This window comes from Heterocephalus glaber, unplaced genomic scaffold (genome assembly GCF_053883595.1).
Source record: "Heterocephalus glaber isolate CG9 unplaced genomic scaffold, H.glaber_assembly_v1.0 deba00000738, whole genome shotgun sequence".
Lineage (NCBI taxonomy): Eukaryota > Metazoa > Chordata > Mammalia > Rodentia > Bathyergidae > Heterocephalus > Heterocephalus glaber.
This window is the reverse complement of record NW_028258161.1, coordinates 10,055,015-10,076,617: the sequence shown is the minus strand read 5'-3', so window position 1 is coordinate 10,076,617 and position 21,603 is coordinate 10,055,015. Positions and strand designations below refer to the sequence as shown.

The 21,603-nt window shown below is 43.1% G+C and overlaps 1 protein-coding gene across 5 annotated transcripts in view; it reads left to right on the top strand.

Moving 5' to 3' along the window:
* Cul2 (cullin 2) overlaps positions 1-21,603 on the top strand; it is a 102,684-nt gene that overhangs the window by 12,364 nt on the left and 68,717 nt on the right. The window contains exons 1-2 of one of the 5 annotated variants that reach the window (XM_087206946.1): positions 19,285-19,447; positions 21,334-21,501. The exons of 1 other annotated variant lie outside the window; for it this stretch is intronic. The gene's annotated coding sequence lies outside the window, so the exon portion shown is untranslated. Of the gene's footprint in view, positions 1-19,095; positions 19,448-21,333; positions 21,502-21,603 lie in introns of those variants that run through there. 3 more of the 5 variants (XM_004861858.3, XM_087206947.1, XM_013078535.3) reach the window with 3 other exon arrangements.

Genomic DNA, 21,603 nt, shown 5'->3' with positions numbered 1-21,603 from the left:
AAATAAATGTAAAACCTTGCTACCTTTTCTGCTTCTTTTGACCAATTCTTTTTTCAGGACAACAAGGACCTAGACAGAATCTCTGGAAAGCCGACAGCGCCCCCAGAATCCAGGTAAAGGTAGCATGTGCTTATAATCCCTGCACACTCAGAGGATGAGGCAGGACTATCACCAAGAGTTTGAGGCCACGCTGGATTATAGTTCAGCTGGACTGTAGTTCAGCTTGAACTACATAGTAAAACCCCGTCTCAAAGAAAAAAAAATTTTTTTAGGGTAACCTGGACTAAGAATAATTTTTTTGCTGAGTATGGTGCAGCATACCTGTAATTACAGCACTCAGAAGGCTGAGACAGGAGAATTGCTGTGAGTTTAAGGCCAGCCTGAACTACACAGTGAAATCTTGACCAAAATAAACAAACTAACAGCCCCCCCCCCAAAAAAAATAAAATAGGAGACTATGGAGAAAAAATTGTCTCAGTGGAAAACTAAGGCATGTGGAGAGCTCATCCTCTTGGTCTGTTTGGCTTCTTTGTGCTTCTGCTGTCTTTGAACTGTTTTGCATTCTGTAATTTGTAAATAACTGATAGCAATGCAAATAATTGTTTTTTTCCAGAACTGGAAGTTGTACCCTTGAGCTATATCTCCAACTCATTTTTTTAAATTTTTTTTTTTTTTGAGAGTTTCTCTAAGTGAATAAGTTGCCCAGGCTTGAGTTTACAATCCTATTTCTCCCAGAGTACTGGGATTGCAGGTCTGCACCACCATACCCAGCTAATTCTTGCATCATACACATGCAAATAATTTCCTTCTTCCTTTTCTCTCCACTCCCAGGAAAAAACAAGTTTCATATACACTTCTTTGTTTTTCTTTTTTTGGTTTTTTGAGATAGGGCTTTGGTGTGTAGGCTAGGCTAGCCTCCTCCTGCCTCAGCCTCTCAAATGCTGGATTGCATATCCATTTTAGTTTTCCTGATCTATGTACGTGTCTGATCTTTAAATTCTCCATTGAACCTTATGTTTTGTTTTGGAGATAAGATCTTCTAGTTCAGGCCTGGCCTGGAATTTACTATACAACTTAAACTGGACTTTTTTTTTGCATTTAAAAATGTTTTTATTGGTACACTTTAGATACACATACTGATAACATTAATTATAGGGAATTTGTACCTGTACATGATATATTTTGTTTCTTTTTTTTTTGGTACTGGAAATCGAAGTCGGGTCCTTGCACTTGTGCAGCAGGCGGTGAAACCACTGAGCTAAATCCCTGGCCCTATTTTGATTCTTTATATCCCCATCTCCCTCCCCTCCCTTTGACCCCTCTTACTTTCCTAATTTACAAAAGCATTTTTCCCTTATATTCTTTTTTTCTTGTCCCTTCTTTCCTTTCCCCGGCCCACTCCCTTGTTCCATTTCTCATTTGAACATTTTCTTCTCATTTCCCAATATCTACTATAGATTTTGGTCCTTATTTACACTTTCGGTTTCTCACTCCAAGGAAAGTGTGATATTTAAATACATGTGTTTCATGGAATTCATGAAATAGAGTCAGAAAGATATCTAGGAAATTAGAAATTCCCTTGAAGGTATAGGCAGCACAATGAGCATGTGAGGACAGAATATCATAAATAGAAGACAGGATTGCAGTTAGTGATCATGAAAATAAAGATTTCATAAAAATAGCAAGGGACCATGAAAAATCAATCCAACAGGTGCTAAATGATGCAAAGAAGAATAACATAAGATTGATCAGAGTCAATGAACAAGCAGGTGATACCAAAAATGACAAAAAACCTGTTCACAGAAGTAATGCCAGAAAACTTCTCAAGCATGAAAAAAGCATTTGACATGCAGATAAGTGTGGCATATAAGATTCCAATTAGCCATGTTTAAAAAAAATCTACACCAAGGCATCAGCAGTTAGAACCATCAGTGTTAATGGTCTCAATTCACCAATCAAAAGAAACAGACGGGCAGAATGGATCCAGAAGCAAGATCCAACAATATGCTGCATACAAGAAACATACTTCATTCAAAAAGAAACTCATAGACTGAAAGTCAAAGGATGGAAAACAATACTCCATGTGATAGGAACCTGGAAAAAAGCAGGGATAGCTATTCTATTTGCAGACTAAGTGGACTTCAAAACAAGACTGATTAAGAGAGACAAAGAACATCACTACATCCTGGTAAAGGGAACAATCCAAGAGGAAGAGATAATAATCATAAATATATGTGCACCAAATAGCACCCAACTATATAAAACAAATACTAATGGACATGAAAAAAATCATATAAGCACTCATAATTTTAACGGGGGACCTCAATACCCCACTGTCACAAATAGACCAACTAGACAAAAAATCAACAAAGAAATATCTGAACTGAAACAAATTTTTGAACAAATGGACTTAGTAGGTGTCTACAGAGCATTCCACTCCACAACATCAGAATACACATTCTTCTCAGCTGCACATGGGACATTCTCCCAAATAGACCACATACTAGGTCATAGAACATGCTTAAGCAAATGCAAAAGCATTGAAATTATTCCATGCATATTATCAGGTCATACTGCAATGAAATTAGAAATCACTGGCAAAAGAAACCATAGGAACTTCATAAACACAGGGAAATTAAATAACACTCTCCTGAATAACCAATGGTCACAGATGAAATTAAAGAAGAAATTAGACAGTTTCTACAATTAAATGATAATGCCAATACAAAATACTGGAATGTATGGGGTGCAAAGAAAGCAGTCCTATGAGGGAAATTTTAAGCAGTGACTTCCCATGTCAGGAAAACAAAGTGGGCTCAAATAAAAAATCCAATGTTGAGACTCAAGCTTCTAGAAAAAAGAGTAAATCAAGCCCAAAAATAATATAAGGGAGGAAATTATAAAGATCAGAGCAGAAATTAATGCAATGGAGACTAAGAAAACAATACAAAGAATCAATGAATCAGAGTTGGTTCTTTGAAAGATTAAATGAAATTGACAAACCCTTAGCCAACCTTATCAAAAAAAGGAAAGAGGGGCCAGGGATTTAGCCCACTGGTTCCACAGCCTGGCTGGAAAGCACAAGGTCCCGAGTTCGATCCCCAGCACAAAAAAACAAAACTAAAGGTATATTAAATGGACAAAAACTGAAAGCTTTCACTCTAAAATCAGGAACAAGACAAAGATGTCCACTGTCACCACTCCTATTGAATATAGTTCTGGAAACATTAGCCACAGCAATTAGACAAGAGAAAGAAATAAAGGCATAAGGACAGGAAAGAAGGAAGTTAACTTATCGTTATTTGTGGATAACATGACACTCTACATAGAAGACCTCAAAAACTCCACCAAAAGACTTCCAGATTTGATAACCAAATTTCAGTGGCATAGCTGCATACAAAGTCAACACTCAAAAGTCAATAGCCTTCCTATACACAAGTAACAGACTCATGGAGAGAGAAATTAGAGAAACAATCCCTTTCACAATCACATCCAAAAAATGAAATACCTAGGAATCACGCTAACAAAGGAAGTAAAAGACCTTAACATTGAAAACTACAGTACACTGAAAAAGGAGATTGAAGAGGATATCAGAAAATGGAAAGATAACCCTTGTTCTTGGATAGGGAGAACCAATACAGTGAAAATGGCCATACTTCCAAAATTTATACAGATTTAATGCAATCCCAATCAAAATCCCAACAGCATATTTCACAGACTAGAAAAAACAATCCTAAAATCCATTTGTAACCAGAAGAGACCTAGAATAGCAAAGGCACTTCCAGACAAAAAAGGCAAACACAATCCCTGACTTTAAATTATACTGTGAAGCTACAGTGATAAAAACAGCAAGGTATTGGAAAAAGAACAGACCTGAGGATCAATGGAACAGACTAGAGGATACAGAAAGAACTCCAGAGGCACTCAACCACCTTATCATTAACAAAGGAGCCAAACGTCTTCACTGGAAGAAAGATAGCCTCTTTAATAAATGGTACTGGAGGGCCAGGGATTTAGCTCAGTGGTTCTGCCACCTGCCTTGCAGGCACAAGGTCCTGAGTTCAATCCCTGGTACCAAAAAAAAAAAATGGGGCTGGAAAAACTAGCTTTCCACATGCCAAAGATTGAAACTAGACCCATATATTTCACTATGCACTAACCTAAAATCAAAATAAATCAAAGATCTAAATATTTAGACAGAAACACTAAATCTGCTGGAAGAGAGAATAGGTAGAACCCTAGAGGACACAGGAGCAGGCAAAGACTTCATGAACAAAACACATGGGAAATACTACAAAGAATCAATAACTGGGATCTCATCTTATTAAAAAGCTTTTGGCCCGGGCATGCCCACCAGCTGCCAGCTTAGCCATGCAGGCAGAGTGGTCCCGGGCTGACTGAGCCCTGCTCAGTCTGGCTCACTATGCCCACTTGCCACCAGGAGACTGTGAGGACCCCCCAGGCAAGCCCACCAGCTGCCAGCTTAGCCTCATGGGCGACTGCAACAACAGCCCCCCATTCCCTAGCCTCTTGGCTGTACAGCTACTTGTATCCACACTACAGAGGTACGGGGGGCATAAAGGCCATTGTCACAAGCTGCAGAAGTGAACAACAGAAAGAGGACCTCTCTCAGGCTCCCTGTTGAAAACTGAAGCCCCCTCTGGGCCAGGGATTTAGCTCAGTGGTTTCACTGCCTGCCTCGCAAGCGGAAGGACCCAAGTTCGATCCTCAGTACCAAAAAATAAAAATTAAAAAAATCCTGAAGCCCCCTGGAAAAGGGAAGAGAATCTCTGCAATAAAGGCACACCAGACCACCGTATTTAGTACGTTGGAGGGATCATCAGCTCCCATCGGAACCTGGACTGTCTTCAGGGTAAAGGCAGCTGGAACCTGGAATAGAACTTTGCAGAGTTCAACCCTACAGGAGGACAGGGAGCTCAACTTGGGGCTTGCAGCCAGAAATCTGCCTGAATCTCAGGGGTCTGTGACTGGCCTGCTGAGACTCATTGACTTATAACTGCACACTGCTGCCCACGTTGTCTATTGTGACAGCAGAGACATACCCTGAAGGAAGCCCTTCACTTTTTATTTTTTATTTGTTATTTTCAAAATTACCACTATTTTTTTGCTCTTATTTTTAATTTTTTTCTTTTTCTATTCTTTTAAAATTTTTATTTTTCTTTTTTCCTTCTTTTCTCTTTTATCTCTCTCCCTCCTTCTCCCGCCCCCCGCCTCTCTCTCTCTTCCTTGCTGTCCCACATTGTTCTTCATCTCCCTTTGTGTTACTGTTCTGCCTCTAATTCATATTTCTTCTTTATATTTCTTTTCTTCTCTTTCCTTCTCTTGCCTGTGCCCTCTGGCCTCAGTGCTAACCTTCTCCTATCCTTCTACTTACCTATTCCTACCTCTTCAAGGCCTTCTAACTCCCCATTCCAAAGGGTAAAGTTGCTATATTGAAGAATTTATTCACTATAAACATATGTTGGGCTGGTCCTTGATTTTGATTTAAATTAAAGCAAAAGGTGATAGATTAATAACTACCACAAATTGTCATTTTCTAGGAGGTACTTGATGCTATGATGTTGTTGATTGTATCACTTGGGCTAAGGTGTTTTGATTGATCTAATCAGTTGTCCTTCCTGGTATAATGAAAATGACACAGCCTCAGAGCCATTAGAGACTCAGAACCTAAAGACCAGCTATATCTGGAAGACACCTCTGAGAAGCAACCATTCCATAAGTATTCTAAATACATCAAGAAAGATACTTACAATAAACAACTTCAAAGTATCAACCCGGGAACTAAACCAAGGACAGTACCAAAAACAAAAATGAGAAGACATTTAAGTAGGGCACAAACTCAGACTTCCATCCTGCAAAAGGCAAATTCTGGGGGAAACAAGGTGGAAAAGTCTGATAATCAACCACCTAGACACCCTGAACTGATAGCACAGGAAGTAACAAAACAGATGAATGAGGCTGTAGAAAAATTCAAAACAGAAATAATCGCCCAGATAACTATAGAGATGATGAGCAGAGTGAAAGACATGATTGGGAGGCTCTAGAACAGAAACAGATAAAAAAATAGATGAGCTCAGAAATATGCTGGAAGCCATGAATGCCCAGCATAAGAAAGAAATGGAAACCATGATCACCCAACATAAGAAAGAAATGGAATGCATGAAACAGATTCAAACAGATATGCAGGAGATTAAAAACTTCATTAAGGGGCCAGGGATTTAGCTCAGTGGTTTGGCCTCCTGCTGTGGAAGTGCAAGGATCCGAGTTCAATCTCCAGTACCAAAAAAAAATCCCCCCCCAAAAAAAACGTAATTGAAAGCATGCAGAGCAGATTAAGGGAATCTGAAGATAGAATATCAGTTATAGAAGACAGGATTGTGGTGAAGGACCATGAAAACAGATATCTCTTCAAAATAGTAAGGGACCACGAGAAATCAATCCAGCAGCTGCTAGATGATGCAAAGAAGAATAACATAAGACTGACAGGAGTCCACTAAAAAACAGGAGAAAGTACAATTGACATAAAAAAACTGTTCACAGAAGTAATAGTAGAAAACTTCCCAGACAGAGGTGGAGAATTGGACATACAGATAAGTGAGGCAAATAGAACTCCAACTACCCATGATCAAAAAAAAATCTACACCTAGACATACAATAGTCAAGATCCCAGAAACCCAACGGAAGAACAAGATCCTACAGGCAGTTAGAGAAAAGAAACAAATCACCTACAAAGGAAGGCCCATCAGAATCACGGCAGACTTCTCAACACAAACCCTCAAATTAAGCAGAGCCTGGAGTGAAGTATTTCAAGCCCTAAAAGAAAATAACTTCTAACCTAGACTGTTGTATCCTGCAAAATTATCTTTCAAAATTGATGGGGAAATTGGATACTTCCACAACAAAAAACACCTGAGAAATTTCATGAACACCAAACCAGCACTCCAAACAATTCTAAGCAATATCCTAGAAAAAGGCAATGAAGGTCACAACTCCATGAGGCCCAACAGAGGGAAGCCACCAGGAAACGTAAGACACTAAAGGGAAAGGGGGAAAAAATAAGAAATAAAAGGGCCAACAATAGTAAAACATCATGACAAGGATGAGTCAATATCTATCAATTATAACCATCAGTGTTAACGGCCTCAATTCACAAATCAAAAGAAATAGACTGACAAAATGGATTAAGGATCAAAATCCAGCAATATGGTATATATAAGAAACACATCTAACTCAAAAAGAAATTCATAGACTGAAAGTAAAAGGATGGAAAAGAGTTCTCCATGTGACAGGAACCCAGAAAAAAGCAGGGGTAGCAATCTTATTTGCAGACAAAATAGATTTCAAACCAAAACTAATTAAGACAGACAAAGATGGTCACTACATCCTTGTGAAAGGAACAATCCAAGAGGAAGAGATGACAATCCTAAATATACATGCACCAAATACGAATGCCGCCAATTATACAAAACAAATATTAATCGACATGAAAAACCAAATAAGCACTAATACAATTGTAGTGGGGGACCTCAACACCCCTCTATCACAAATAGACAGATCATCTAGACAAAAAATTCACAATGAAATTCTAGAATTGAACCAAGCTGTTGAACAAATGGACTTAATAGATGTTTACAGTGTTCCACCCCACAAAATCAGAATACACATTCTTTTAGGCTGCACATGGGTCATTCTCCAAAATAGACCACACATTAGCTCATAGGACATGTCTAAGTAAATGTAAAAGAATTGAAGTTACCCCCTGTATATTACCAGACCATAGTGCAATAAAATTGGAGGTCAATAACATAAGAAACCCCAAAACTCCCACAAACACATGGAGATTGACCTCTTGAACAACCAATGGGTCACAGAGGAAATTAAAGAAGAAATTAGACAGTTTCTACAAGTAAATAATAATGCCAGTTCAACATACAGGAATCTATGGGACACAATGAAACAGTTCTACAAGGGAAATTCATAGCAGTGAATGCCCATATTAGGAAAACAGAGAGAACTCAAATAAATAGCCTAATGCAGAACCTCAAGCTCCTAGAAAAAGAAGAGCATAACAAACCCAAAGCTCATACAAGAGAGGAAATTATAAAGATCAGAGCAGAAATCAATGCAATGGAGACTAAGAGAATGATACGAAAAAAAAATCAATGTATCAAAGAGTTGTTTTTTTGAAAGAATAAATAAAATCAATAAACATTTAGCCAAACTTATCCAAAAAAGGAAAGAAAAGGATCAAATCCATCCAATTAAGAATGAAAAAGGTGAAGTCACAACAGACCCAGCAGAAATCCAGAGCATCATCAATACCTACTTCGAGAAACTGTACTCTAATAAAATGGAAAACACAGAAGAAATGGACAGATTCCTAGATACATATGAATTGCCAAAGTTAAAGCAAGAAGATATAGAAATTCTAAACACCCCAATTACAATCAGTGAAATTGAAAATGTAATTAAAAATTTACCAACAAAGAAAAGCCCAGGTCCTGATGGCCATCCTTCCAAAACTACTATATAGATTTAATGCAATGCCAATTGAAATTCCAACAATATACTTCACAGAACTAGAGAAAACAATCCAAAAATTCATTTGGATCCAGAAGAGACCTAGAGTAGCAGAAGCAATTCTAGGCAACAGAGACATGGCTGGGGGTATTACAATCCCCAACTTGAAACTATACTACAAAGCTACTGTGATAAAAACAGCATGATACTGGCAAAGAAACAGACCTGAGGATCAGTAAAATAGATTAGAAGATGCAGAAACAACTCCAGACATACTCAGCCACCTCATCTTTGACAAAGGAGCCAACCACCCTCACTGGAGGAAAGATAGCCTATAATAAATGGTGTTGGAAAAACTGGATTTCAACTTGCCAAAGATTAAAACTAGACCCATACCTATCACCATGCACTAAACTAAGCTCGAAGTGGATTAAAGATCGAAATATTAAGACAGAAACACTAAACTTGCTGGAAGATAAGTTAGGTAGAACTCTTGATGACATTGGCATAGGAAAAGACTTGATGAACAAAACCTCAGTAGCATGGGAACTAGTACAGAGAATCAAACACTGGGATCTCATCTTATTAAAAAGCTTGTGCATCAGACTTTTGGCATCTCGCAGCACAGCACATCGCAGTGAGGCCTATTGAGACCTCTCAAAGCCTGCTGCAGGGTGAAGATGGCGGTCACTGTGAGAACTTTGCAACTTTGTTGGTGCGAGTGTAGACTGGTGCAACCACTGTGGAAATCAGTATGGAGATTTCTCAGAAAACTAAAACTAGTGGTTCCATTTGACTCAGCTATACCTCTTCTTGATATCTTCCCAAAAGAATTAAAAGAATCATACCACAGCAATATATGTACACCCATGTTTACAGCAGCACAGTGTGTAATAGCTAAATCTTGGAAACACCCCAAATGCCCACCAACTGATGAATGGATAAAGAAGATGTGGTTTTTTAATACAATGGAGTACTACTCTGCCATAAAGAAGGATGAGCTTCAGACATTTATAGCTAAATGAATGGACCTTGAGACCATACTCTTAAGTGGAATAAATCAGACACCCATGTGTAAATACCTCATTGTTTCTCTGGTGTGAGAAACCAAAGGTGGAAATAAGGACTGATATGTATAATGGATGTTGGGAAATGGGAAGAAAGTGTTCACAGGGAAGGGGAACAAGAGAGGAGGGAGGGAGGGAGGGAGAAAGGAAGGGACAAGAAAAAAGTGAAAATAGAAGGAAAAATGGAAACAAAGCTTTTGTGCACAGGGAGGGGAGGGGGCTTGAGGGGGGAATGGGATAAAAGAAAGCAAACTAACAAAAAATCATGGACTCCTAATTCTCAACTTTTAGTTTCCCTCTCCTTTTTTTTTTTTTTTTTTTGAGGCAGGGTCTTGTTATGTAGCAGAGGCAGCCTTGAATTTGTGGCAATCGTCCTGCCTCAGTCTCCCACGTGCTAAAATTACAGATATGTGCCATCATGCCCAGTTTAATTTTTAACTTTAAAAATGCAAATTTATTTACTTTTGAGACTGTTTTATTTCATAGTTCAGGCTGGGCTTAAAGTCGCAGCAATATTCCTGCCTTAGCCTCCCAAGTGCTAAAAATACAAATTCAGCCAGGTGTGATGGTGCTTGGGTGTAAACACAGCACTCTTGAGGTAGGTTATTAGGGATGAGACAAAGGAGACCATGGAGCAGAATGTGTCAAAGGCCATAAATACCTAGAGGCCAGGAGCAGAACACAGGGCCCAGCATTACTCCAAGGCCACTGAGCTCTGCACATGGAACCAATCAGAAAGTGGTATTTTCAACCCCTCTCTTTTCCTGGTGCCACGGATTAAACTCAGGACCTTGCATTTGCTAGGCAGGTGGCCGCACCCCTGAGCTAAATCCACAGCCCATCAACCCATTTTGACACAGGGTGTGTGATATGTGGCCCTCCAAAAAATATCAGGGAAATATGACCCTCAACCTGCTAGACGTCTGACAAGCTGAGTTCCTGTTCTCTAAAATCGAAGAAGGAATTCTAGGTACAACAGAGGTTAAGAGTAGGAAGAATTTATTGAAAGATAACTTTTAAAACAGAAAGAGCCTGGAAAGTGGGTGGCCCACGAACCTCACTTCTCAAGGGATTTTTGTAAAGCAAAACCACGAGGTGAGCCAGGTGTAAGGGGGGACAAAACTAAGGTCACCTAACAAGATTACACGTATAGTTGCTGAGGTAGTATTGATTAAATGGGGGGCAAATTGGGAAGCACCTTAGGTAGCAAGAACGACCTAGGACTTTCTTGGGAAGGAGTGGAGGAGGGAGTTTTGGTGCCCACCCTGTGATCATGCCTGTTTAGAATATCAATCACTGCTGTTCAAGCCCAGGGGAAATGTGTCCGTGTAGTCAATTCCCTCCGGAAGCCTGGCTTTTAAGGAATCCACCTCCAGCCACAGTAGTGTGATGTGCTCTTTCTTCTGCTTTGACGTCTTTGAGGGCCCAGCCTTGTCTGACCGCCTATAATATTTCTAACTAACTTAGCTGTCTATGATAATTTGAATCTGGCTCTGTTTGCAGGACCAATCAGAAAACTGTTATTTTCAATCCTTCTATACGTCTGGTGAGAAGCCAAGCCAGGCTTCCCATAGGACACATTAAATCTAGCACCAGGCCATGGGTTGTTTTTTTTTTTTCTTTCGAGACAAAGTTTATGTACTCCAGGCTGGCCTTGAACTCACAGTGATCCTCCTGCCTCAGTCTCCCCAGGGCTGGGATTACAGGCATGTGGCACCATACCCAGCTCATTCCCAGTGTTTTCAGCCAACTGCAGTTTCTAGCAAACATGCCACCCACAGCAAACCACTGGGAGCTACAAATGGGTTGTGCTGTCCATGGACAAACAGAACAGAATGTTGTAAAGAAGAGCTGAAACAGTGTGAGACCCTCTCAGTGGTTGCCAGAGGGTCTGATAACATCTATACGTCTGCATTGGCAGTTCTGAGAAATTTAGCCTCATGTGTTTTCCCTGTCCTCTACGCGACTGACCCCTTTGCAGATCCAATAAAACTCTCTGCCTTTTTTTTGTTTTGGTGGCCAGACAGCTTTGCCCATCTCAGCCTGCCTGCATCCAGGTAGACTACACCTCGTGCCCAGTGGCCTTTACATAAGCCTGCTCCAGTGCTCTCATTCTTGTGCCGTTTGTCACAGTAAGTTTATGATAGGACAATTGTCCCAATACCTTTTTGCATGAGGGGAGAAGCCAATCCTGAAATTTTTTCTTTTAAAAAAAATTTTTTTTTGAGACAGGGTCTTGCTATGTAGCCCAGGCTGTCCTCTAACTCACATTGATCTTCCTGCCTTGGCCTCCTGAGTGCTAGGTTTTGGGCATGTGCCACCACACTGGCTTAAGTGTTGTTTTTGTTTTGTTTTGTTTTGTCTTGAGACATGGTCTCATCCAGGCTGGCCTTGAACTCACTATGTAGCCTAGGCTGGCCTCAAATTTGTGGTGATCCTCCTGCCCCAGCCTTCCCAGTGCTGAGGTTACAGGTGTGCATCATGACACACCATTTAATTAGTGTGTGTGTGTGTGTGTGTTGTTTGTTTTGAGCCAATCCAAACATTTTGGATACAAAAGAGCCCTTTCTCTGATCCTCAGGGCTGCTGTGAATCTGTTCACCAGCTCACTCTTGCCCTTTAGAACTTTCCTCTTTTCTGCTTTCAATAAATATACAACCTTCTTACCTTTTCTGCATTTTTTTTGGTCCAATCCTTTGTTCAGGACACCACAAACCTAGAGAGAAGCCCTCCTTGAGTCCCTCCATTTGGCAATATGAGAAGCTGAGGCAGGAGGATTGCAAGTCCAAACCCAGGCTGGGGCTGGGCTTGGTGGTACATGCCTGTGATCCTAGCACTTGGGAGGCTGAGGTGGGAGGACTGCTGCAAGTTTGAGATCAGCCTGGGATGCAGAGCAAGTTCAAGGCCAGCGTAGACTACGTAACTGACAGGTCCCCCAAGTTGGACCCTGGCCCAAGCAGACCCACTTCCACAGGAGCACAGAGATAACAAGAAGCGAGCAGCCACCCTGCTGCTCTCACCACCGTCCTGTTTATCAGCCAGCCCCAGGCCCATCACCAAGGGGACTTAAATTTTCCACCCTCTCCACCAGTACCCCCTCCCCTACCTAAACGCCCCCATATCAACCACACACACCCTTCTCTCAGGACCAATGGCCTTTTCACCCTTGGCCCATCTGCACCCAGATGGCAATAAACTCATTGCATGTTGCTTAGACTTTGCCTGCCTTGGTGGTCTCCATCGTGCCTCTGTCTGACCTTACAATAACGAGACCCTGTCTCAGAACAAACAAACAACCAGGCAACTTAATGAAATCCTATCTGAAAATAAAAAACAAAAAAGGACCAGGAACCAGTTGTGATGGTGCACACCTATAACCCCAGCATCGAGGAGGCTGAGGTAGGAGGATGGAGGCAAGTATGAGGCCAGCCGGGAGGACATGGCAAGACCCTGACTCAAACAAAAATTTTTTTTAAGGGCTGGGGATGTAGCTCGGTGTGAAAATTGCATACGAGAGAAATTTAAGACAGGGTGTAGTGGTGCATACCTATAACCCCAGCACTTGAGAGGCGGAGTCAGGAGGATGAGAAGAGTTCGAGGCCAGCCTGGGCTACATAGCAAGAGGCTTGCAAGTGTAAGTCCTTCCTGGGCAACTTAGGATGACCTTATTTCAAAAAAAAAAAAAAATGAAAAGAAAACAACACACACACACACAGAGGCACAGATAATACAGCTGGAGCTACAGGACCATTTCCCTGCATCGCCAGAACCTGGTTAATGCCCCAGGGCCAACCTCCTGACCTTTGTCCTAAAGCCTACTGCTCAGAGGCAGAGAAAATAAAGACAAAGACCCCTTGGGCCTCCACACAAAGACACTTGTGGGTCAGCTGCTGCACAAAGACATTTGCGCATCAAATGGTCTGGCAGGACCTATATATAGTAAGTAAGCTTTCTTCACTGGGAACGGGCTGAGGGTTCACGCATGCGCATTGCATCTCGTAGGCCAACAATTAGAGTACATTATGGGAAGGGCCGTGTGCATTATGGGAAGGGCCGTGCACTGTAGCTACAGCAACTACTTAGCGCTGCCAGTCACGCTGTCAGTCACGTTCTGGGAGACCCAGTGAGAGGCTCCCTCCATCTAGCACATTTTAAATTCTTAAAGCCTATGCACCCAAGTGCTCCTGCCACTTTCCCTTCTGCTGACCTGAGCCTGCTCACTGAGTACCATCGCCTAATTAAACTTCATCCAGCGTTGCCTTTTCTTCCTTACCTTACGTCCAATTCTTTGTTCTTTGCACACAAGGCCCTGGAAACCCTTCCCTGGACCCCATCGCACATGGCAACCCCCTGATAAAATTGGGCTCCGGGCTGGGGTTACAGCTGAGGGCATTCTCCATGCTTGCCTAGCAGGCTCAAGCCCTGGATTCAAACCCCAGTTCTGCCAAACACGTGAAAAGAAGGAAACAGTGAAAAGAAGGGGCTCAGTGGGTTACCACAAAATAAAATCAAATCACCCTGGAAGTAGCACCCTGGCTCAGATCCCAGACCACAGCCTCTGACTGTAACTCAAGTCTACAGCTGAGACCCAGCTTTCAATGCTAGGTGAGCAGATGGCAGCAAGTTGGAGATTGTATTTCTGTGCTGCTGAACTGAAAAATGACTGCATCCAATGGTAGAATAGTTAGAAGTAAGTGTGGAAATGCAGAAAAAATAAATTGAACCCATGGTACTAATACTTGTTTGCTTGGTTTAAGTTTTGTGGTACATAATTGTATACCTTGCATATATTATTATGTAGGGTTTTTTTTGTTTTGTTTTGTTTTTTGAGTCAGAGTCTTGCTATGTAGTCCAGGCTACAATGATCCTCAAATTTGCAATGATCCTTCTGTCTCAGGCTCCTGAGTGCTGGAATTACAGGCTTGTACTAGCATGCCGAGCATTATTTTATATTGAAAACAATTTAAAAAAAAATAGAGACTTACTACGTAGGCCAAACTACCCTTGAATTTACCATCCTCCTGCTTCAGTGTGGTGAAAATCCTTTAAACCTCTGGGCGGGGTGGCACACACCTGTAATACCAGCATTTGGGAGGCAGAGGCAGGACAATTGCCTTGAGTTTCAGGCCAGAATGGGCTACGGGAGTTCAAGGCCAATCTGAACTGCAAAGTGAGATTTTGTCTCAAACAAAAAAAAATCCTCTGAACACTAGCAAAAGTAACTCTTTTTTGGCAATACTGGGGATTGAACCCAGGGCCTTCACACTGAGCTATATCCCAATATTTTTTATTTTAATTTTGAAACAGGTCTCACTAAGTTGCAGAATTGCCCAGGCAGGATTCGTATTTGCAATTCTCCTGCCTCAGCCTCCCAGAGTGCTGGGATTACAGGCCTGTGTCATCATACCCAGTTCCAATTCTGAGAAATCATAAACTCATTATCTATTACAAATAAGTTATGGTTTTCTTTAAAATGAGCTTTGTTTCAACACATTATCTGTCTACACATAACTGCAAAAAAAATTTAAGAGATTTATAGGTAATTTTTGTTTGTTTTGCAATACTAGGCATTGAACCTAGGGCCTTCCCGCTGAGCTACATCCTACACCCCTTCCAAAAAAAGGTTTTTTGAGACAGGGTCTCACTAAGCTGCTCAGGCTGGGCTCAGTCATAGGTACTTTCTTTTCATTGATTTTCCTGGCTGGCTACACCAAAATGTTATTGGGTAGCTCCTTTTAAAAGTGGCTCACTGCTGTGGTTGGTGGCATACCCCTGTAATCCCCAGCACTTGAGAGGCTGAGAACAGGAGGATCACCAAGAAATGGAGGCCAGCCTGAACTACATAGGGAGACCCTGTCTCAAAACAAAAACAAAACAAAATAAGTGGCAAATAACCATTACATGGTTACTGGGTTTGGGTTGCTCTTCTCTCCTCCTGGAGTTGGATTCTATGTTCTCATGTTCAACAAAGAATTGAGGGAAACAAGCAAAAAGCAGTGGTCAAGTTTATTTGAAGAAGTAAAAGTGGGGAGTGAGGGAGACAGTGGCTCTGTAGAGCGAGCTTGGGCCGAGTAAAAGAGGAACAAACAAGATTAAAGTCCACCCTGGAGAATGTAAAGCAGACTGTCATGAGGAAAGCCAAGACAGCAAGCTCTCCTTGGTGTCTGAATCTTTTACTGTCCAAATCTCAAGGAAACCCAGGAGAACATCTACATCCAGGCCCTGAGAGGCGGTGCTGGGATCCCATGCTTCAGGCCGACACCAGGTCTAGGACATTCTATTGGTAACTTGCTCAGAAGTCCAAGTGCGGGCTTTAGGAACTGCTCTGCACATGTGTCCTTCGATCTTGTAATTAACAGGTGAGGTCTACTTTCCTAGCCAGCTTTGTCACACCCTAATCTCCTAGGGCAAGATGGTTTTGAACTCACTTTGCCTCAAATTTGCCTGAGTCCTCCTGCCTCAGCCTCCCAAATGCTGGGATTACAGGCGTGCCACCACCATGCTGGCTCAGCAGACTGGCTTCTAATCCAAGAGCTGTTTGCCTCATCCTCTGGAGTCTGGGATTGCACACCTATGCCACCATGCATGACTCTTTTAAAAGGGGTTAGATGAATTGTTTTGTTTTGTTTGGCTTTTGAGACAGGGTCTCACTATGTAGCCCAGGCTGGCCTTTAATTTGTAGAGATCCTCCTGCCTCAACCCCCCGAGTGCCGGGATTACAGAAATGCACCACCACATCCAGCTGAGTTTTTCAAAAATTAATGGAGGAGTTATTTAAAACAGTTTTGGATTCACAGATAAATTGATGAGATTTCAGAGTGAGTTAAATATGGTTTGCCCTGCAGTCCCAAATCACGCAGGGTTTTAACCACAAAGTCACAAATTGTGGTATCAAGAGGGAAACTGGAAGGAATTATGGAGTTTGGAGGGTGGTGGCGCTGGCTTTTTTTTTTTTTTGTAGTGCTCGAGAATGAACCCAGGGCCTTCGTTAATCTCCAGCCCTTTCTATATTTCATTTTGAGACAAGGTCTTACCTACTAAACTGTCCAAGGCTGGGTTTGGATTTGCCATTCTGCTGCCTCAGCCTCCCAGAGTGCTGGGATTTGGGTGGGAGCCCCCAGGCCACTTCCTTTGAGTTATGATAACATTACTCCCTAGGGTGGATCCTGGGGGCTTTATAAGAGGGAGAGAAATGGGAGCCCACCAGCCAGAGGTGTTCACTGCACCAGGCTCTTGCTGTGTGACACCCAGCATCTGACAGAAGGAAGGACATAGCTCGGGGACCTCGGACCTCGGACCTCGGACCTCCGACCTCCAAAAGGGGGAGTTAAGTCAGTTTTTTCTTCTTTTTTTTTTTTGGTACTGGGGATCAAACTCAGGTCCTTTTTTTTTGGTACTGGGGATCAAACGGGAAACCACTGAGCTAAATCCCCGGCTCCAGTTTCTTCTTTGTAAAGCCAGCTTCCTGGGACATTTTGTTATAATTATGTGAAGTGAACCCATATACCCGTCCTCTGGTAACTCTGCCTTTATTAACTTGTTACAGTACTGTGGTAATTACAATCAATATGCCAATATAGACACGTCTAACTCAAGTCAGTATGATTCGGAGTCTCTAAGGTTTTGCGATTTCTGGGGATTAAAACGATGACCTCTTCCCTGAGCTACATTCCCAGACTCTTTTAAATTTTTAGTTAATTAATTAATTAACTTTGTGACAAGGCCTCTTTTGTTTCTGGCTGACCTGGAACTCACTATGTAGCCCAGGCTGGCCTGGAACTTGCAGTAATCCTCCTGTCTCAGCCTCCCAAGGGCTGGGATCACAGATGTGTGCCACCATGCCTGGGCCTTTTTAAGACTTATTTTTTATTTCTGAGACAGGTTCTTGCTAAGTTGCTTAGTCTAGGTTTGCATTTGAGATTCTCCTGCCTCAGCCTCCCAGAGTGCTGGGATTGCAGGCAGGCACTGCCACTCCCAGCCAGCACCATTGTCTTGACTCCTTGAGTGTGCGGTATCTATCTTTTTTTTTTTTTTAGCAAAACATGTATCGGTACATTTTAGATATACATAAAGATAACATTCCTCATAGAGAATTTATATCTTTACATAATATATCTTGATTCTTCTGGGCTATCACTGTTGCTTTGCACCAAGGGTGCTTCTGTAGGCCCAGTAAAAAGATAAAGAACATGGTGTATTACGAAAATAACCTGTATACTTGGGACCTCTGAAAAGGTCTCAGGGAGTTTCCAGAAGTCTGGGGGTCACATTTTGAGGATCACTAGACTAGGAGAGGGAGAACATCCAAGAAAATTTTATGGAAACAAAATTGAGTTTGGTATATAATAGGTCTTTTTGAGGCGGGGATACTGGAGATTGAACTCAGGACTTGCGCTTGTGAGGCAGGCAGCAGAACCACTGAGCTAAATCCCCGGCCCTATAATAGGTCTTTTGGTGCCAGGCATGGTGGGGCATGCCTGTAATCCCAGCACTCAGGAGGCTGAGGCAGGATGATTGCAGCGAGTTCAAGGCCAGCCTGGGCTACATAGTGAGACCCTGTCTCAAAAAAAAAAAAGTACAGACTGGTGATGCCAGGAGAAGCAGGTTAGAAAAGAAGAGAGGTTGATGGCCTTTTTTTTTTTGCAAGATAAGATCTTGCTATGTAATCCAGGCTGGTCTTGAACCCACTATGTAGCTCAGGCCGGCCTCAAACTCACGTGATCCTCCTGCCTCAGGCACCCAAGTGCTAGGATTACAGGTGTGTGCCACCAGGCCTGCCCAATTGATGGGGTTGATCAGGTCAGGAGACATGATTTTTAATGGGCTTTGAAGGATTGGCAGTTTAGAAGAACTGGAAGGGAAATGCTTGCTTCAAGTGCACAAATGAACAAAACTCTGACCAGTCATCTTGGCTATGGGAAAGGCAATTAACGAACAAAGCTGGGCTTTAGTTCCCTTGTGGTTTTGTGTATTAATCCAGTGGTCTGGATTATTTGCAAGCTCATGGATGTGTTGTTTCAGTCTTTCACGCAGACCCGTGTGGCAGCACACGCCTGTAATCCCAGCACTCTGGGATCCTGTGGCAGGAGCATCGAAAGTTCGAGCCCAGCCTGGGCAATTTAGCGAGTCCTGTCATAAAAATACGTATAAAACCGGGCTGGGGATGTAGGTCAGTGCGAAGGCCCTGGGTTCAATACCCAATACCTAAAAAAAAAAAAAAAAGAATATTTACGCAAGTCTGAGACAACTCGAGGTGAAACATTTCTGAGGAAAACACCATGCTGACGAATTGTTGTCAGCAGTCCCACAACTCCGCCTGTGCGGTGCCTTTTGAGCTCTGCGAACTGAGATCTCGACAAGTGAATGCCACTCTGCATCCCTGGGTGGGTAGGTCGACTTCCGCGGCCTTCGAAATCGCAGGAAGCTAGGCTCCCAGCGCTTGCCGTAGTTTGGAATCTACCATTGCCTTCCGAGGGGGCATTGGCCGGTAGCGGGAGCGGACATCCGGAGAGCTTGTATTGGGCAAAGCGGTCGCTGGCGGGGATGATTGACTTATTGAGCCTGTGATCGGCGCGCTCTCGTACCCTTCCCTCAGGGCGGCAGCGGCCCAGGTGGCGGGGCTCCTTGCGGAGGCGCGCGCTCGGCTCCCCCCGCGTCCGCGCGCGAGTTGCGGCGGCCGGCGGGAGGCGGCCTCGGCGCTCAGTAATGGCAGCGCGGTGAGCGGGGACGCGAGCTGACAGCCGCCGCCGCCGCCCACCTTCCTCGCCGGGGCTCGTCCTGCGCTCCTCCGGGTGTCTCCCCTCCCCTTGCCCCTGTCCCTTGTCCTGCTTCTGCAGAAGGTAACGCCGCCAAGGGTTGGGGAGCCGGGCTGCAGGCGCCGGGAAACTTCCCTTCACGGTTCCTGGGTGGCGGGGATGGAGGAAAGGAGTTGGGGGCCGGAGGGCGCAGGGAAGACGGAAGAGAGGGAGAGGCCGGTCAAGGTGGTGTCCTGTCAGTGACCTCGCATCCCCGGGGCCCTGACCCGTAGCCCCGCCACCTAGGGACCGGATCCCGGCCTCCCCGATCCGGCCCTCGCCGTCCTCCCTCGGCCCCATTTTCCTGCCAGAGAGGGAAGGTGAGGTGCGTGTGCTGCTGCTGATTTCCGAGCCCACACGGGTGCAGAAGTCCTTGTTGTTGGGGTGGTAGTGGTGGCATCAATCCCATACATCCTCACCACGAGTATTTTCACTTTTGTTTTCTCAGACAGCAAAGATCGATAGGTTTGGGGAGGAGGATTCTGTGCATGCGAGAGCTCCTGTCTCAACACTTAAGGGCTGGTGAAATAAGATCCTCAGACTCTCAGGCTTGCTTACACACTATGAGAGTCTGGGTCATTCATTTCCTGCCATTGCGGGCATGCAAATACAACATCTGTGGGGTGTAGAGTGTGTATTGAGTTTTCCCCTCTTCCTCGATGCTGTGAATCTGTTCTCTAGCTCACTCCTGCCCTTTAGAACTTTCCTCTTTGCTGCTTTCAATAAATATACTCAAAATTACTAAAAATTGTTAGCAGTTGAATTACACTACTTTGGAAGTTTAAATTTGAAGGTAACCAGAAAATATTAACATTCACTATCAACTCTGGGTTTTTAGTAGTATAAAAATCTTTGAGCCAGACCTACCATGTATGAACAGACTACTGTGTTCATAGCAAAGTATGAGGAACGATGGCTGTTCTGTTTCCTATACCTTTTCAAGACAGACAAATGAACTGATTAGTTATTCTCTAGCTCTTTGGGCCACAGCCAGTATTTGGAAGATCCTCCCAAAAGAGTCACAGATGATATAACAATTGTGTGTGCACAGTATTTTGTTTTTGTCTTTGTCTTTTTTGTTTGTTTGTTTTTTGAGGCAAGGTCTCACTGTGTAGCCCAGGCTGGTCTTGAACTCACAGCAGTCCTCCTGCCTAAGCCTCCAGGGCGCTGGGATCACAGGTGTGTGCCACCACATCTGGTCGAGTGCATAGTGTTTTCAGTTATGTTTTTTTTTTCAGATACTCTGTATGAGTTGAGAACATCACTAAAGTGTGCATTATATCTTTTGAATAGTTGTTTATTTGCGGTACTGGCGATTGAACCCAAGGCCTTCACGCCGTCAGCTACATCCTCAGCCCTTTTTTTATTTCGAGACAGGATCTCACAAAGTTACCTAAGGTGGGCTTGACTCGTGATTTTCCAGCCTCAGCCTTCCAGTGTGCTGGGATTACAGGTGTGGGCTACCAAAGGGGCCTCTCCTGAATATTTAGATGTACATGTGCATCTAAATACTCTATCACCCATCCTCTCTGGTGACTTTCAATATTTTATATATATGAGGATAGTTTATCCATGTCTTTTGTCCTCATGAGTAAGTTATTAAACTAAATGTGGATCTCCTTTAAGTTAGTTTTGCCGCATTTATTAAGCACTCAATCCATGTGCCAAGCAATATTATTGCAAGCGTTAGAGATACAACATAAGTCAGGTGCCCTCTTGCAGCTGCACTTCTGCTTGGGGAAGGAAAGACACACACATACACACACACAAATAATCTGGAGAGACTGAGTGCTATGAAGAAAATAAAGTATGGAAATGTGATGGGGAAGGTTATGTCAGATAATACAGTGTTGTCTGGGAAGGCCTTTTCCAGGTGACCTTTGACCTGATGAAGATTCTGGCCTTTGGCGTTTTGTTTTGTTTTGAGACAGGATATCCCTGTATAGTACAGCCTGGCCTTGAACTCCCAGCAATCCTCCTGCCTCAGCCTCTACCCTCCCAAGTGCTAGGATCACAGGCGTGCATCACCATGTCCGCATCACCATGCCTGGCGTGCATCACCATGCCTGGTGGAGTCTAGCCTTTGGAAATTCTGGAAGGTATTTCTTTCTGAGGAAACAGTGCTTGGAAAAACCTTGAGCTGATATCAGTCTTGGGTCTAGCAAGGCCGGAAACAGCTCAATTAAGGTGGATCTTGGTGA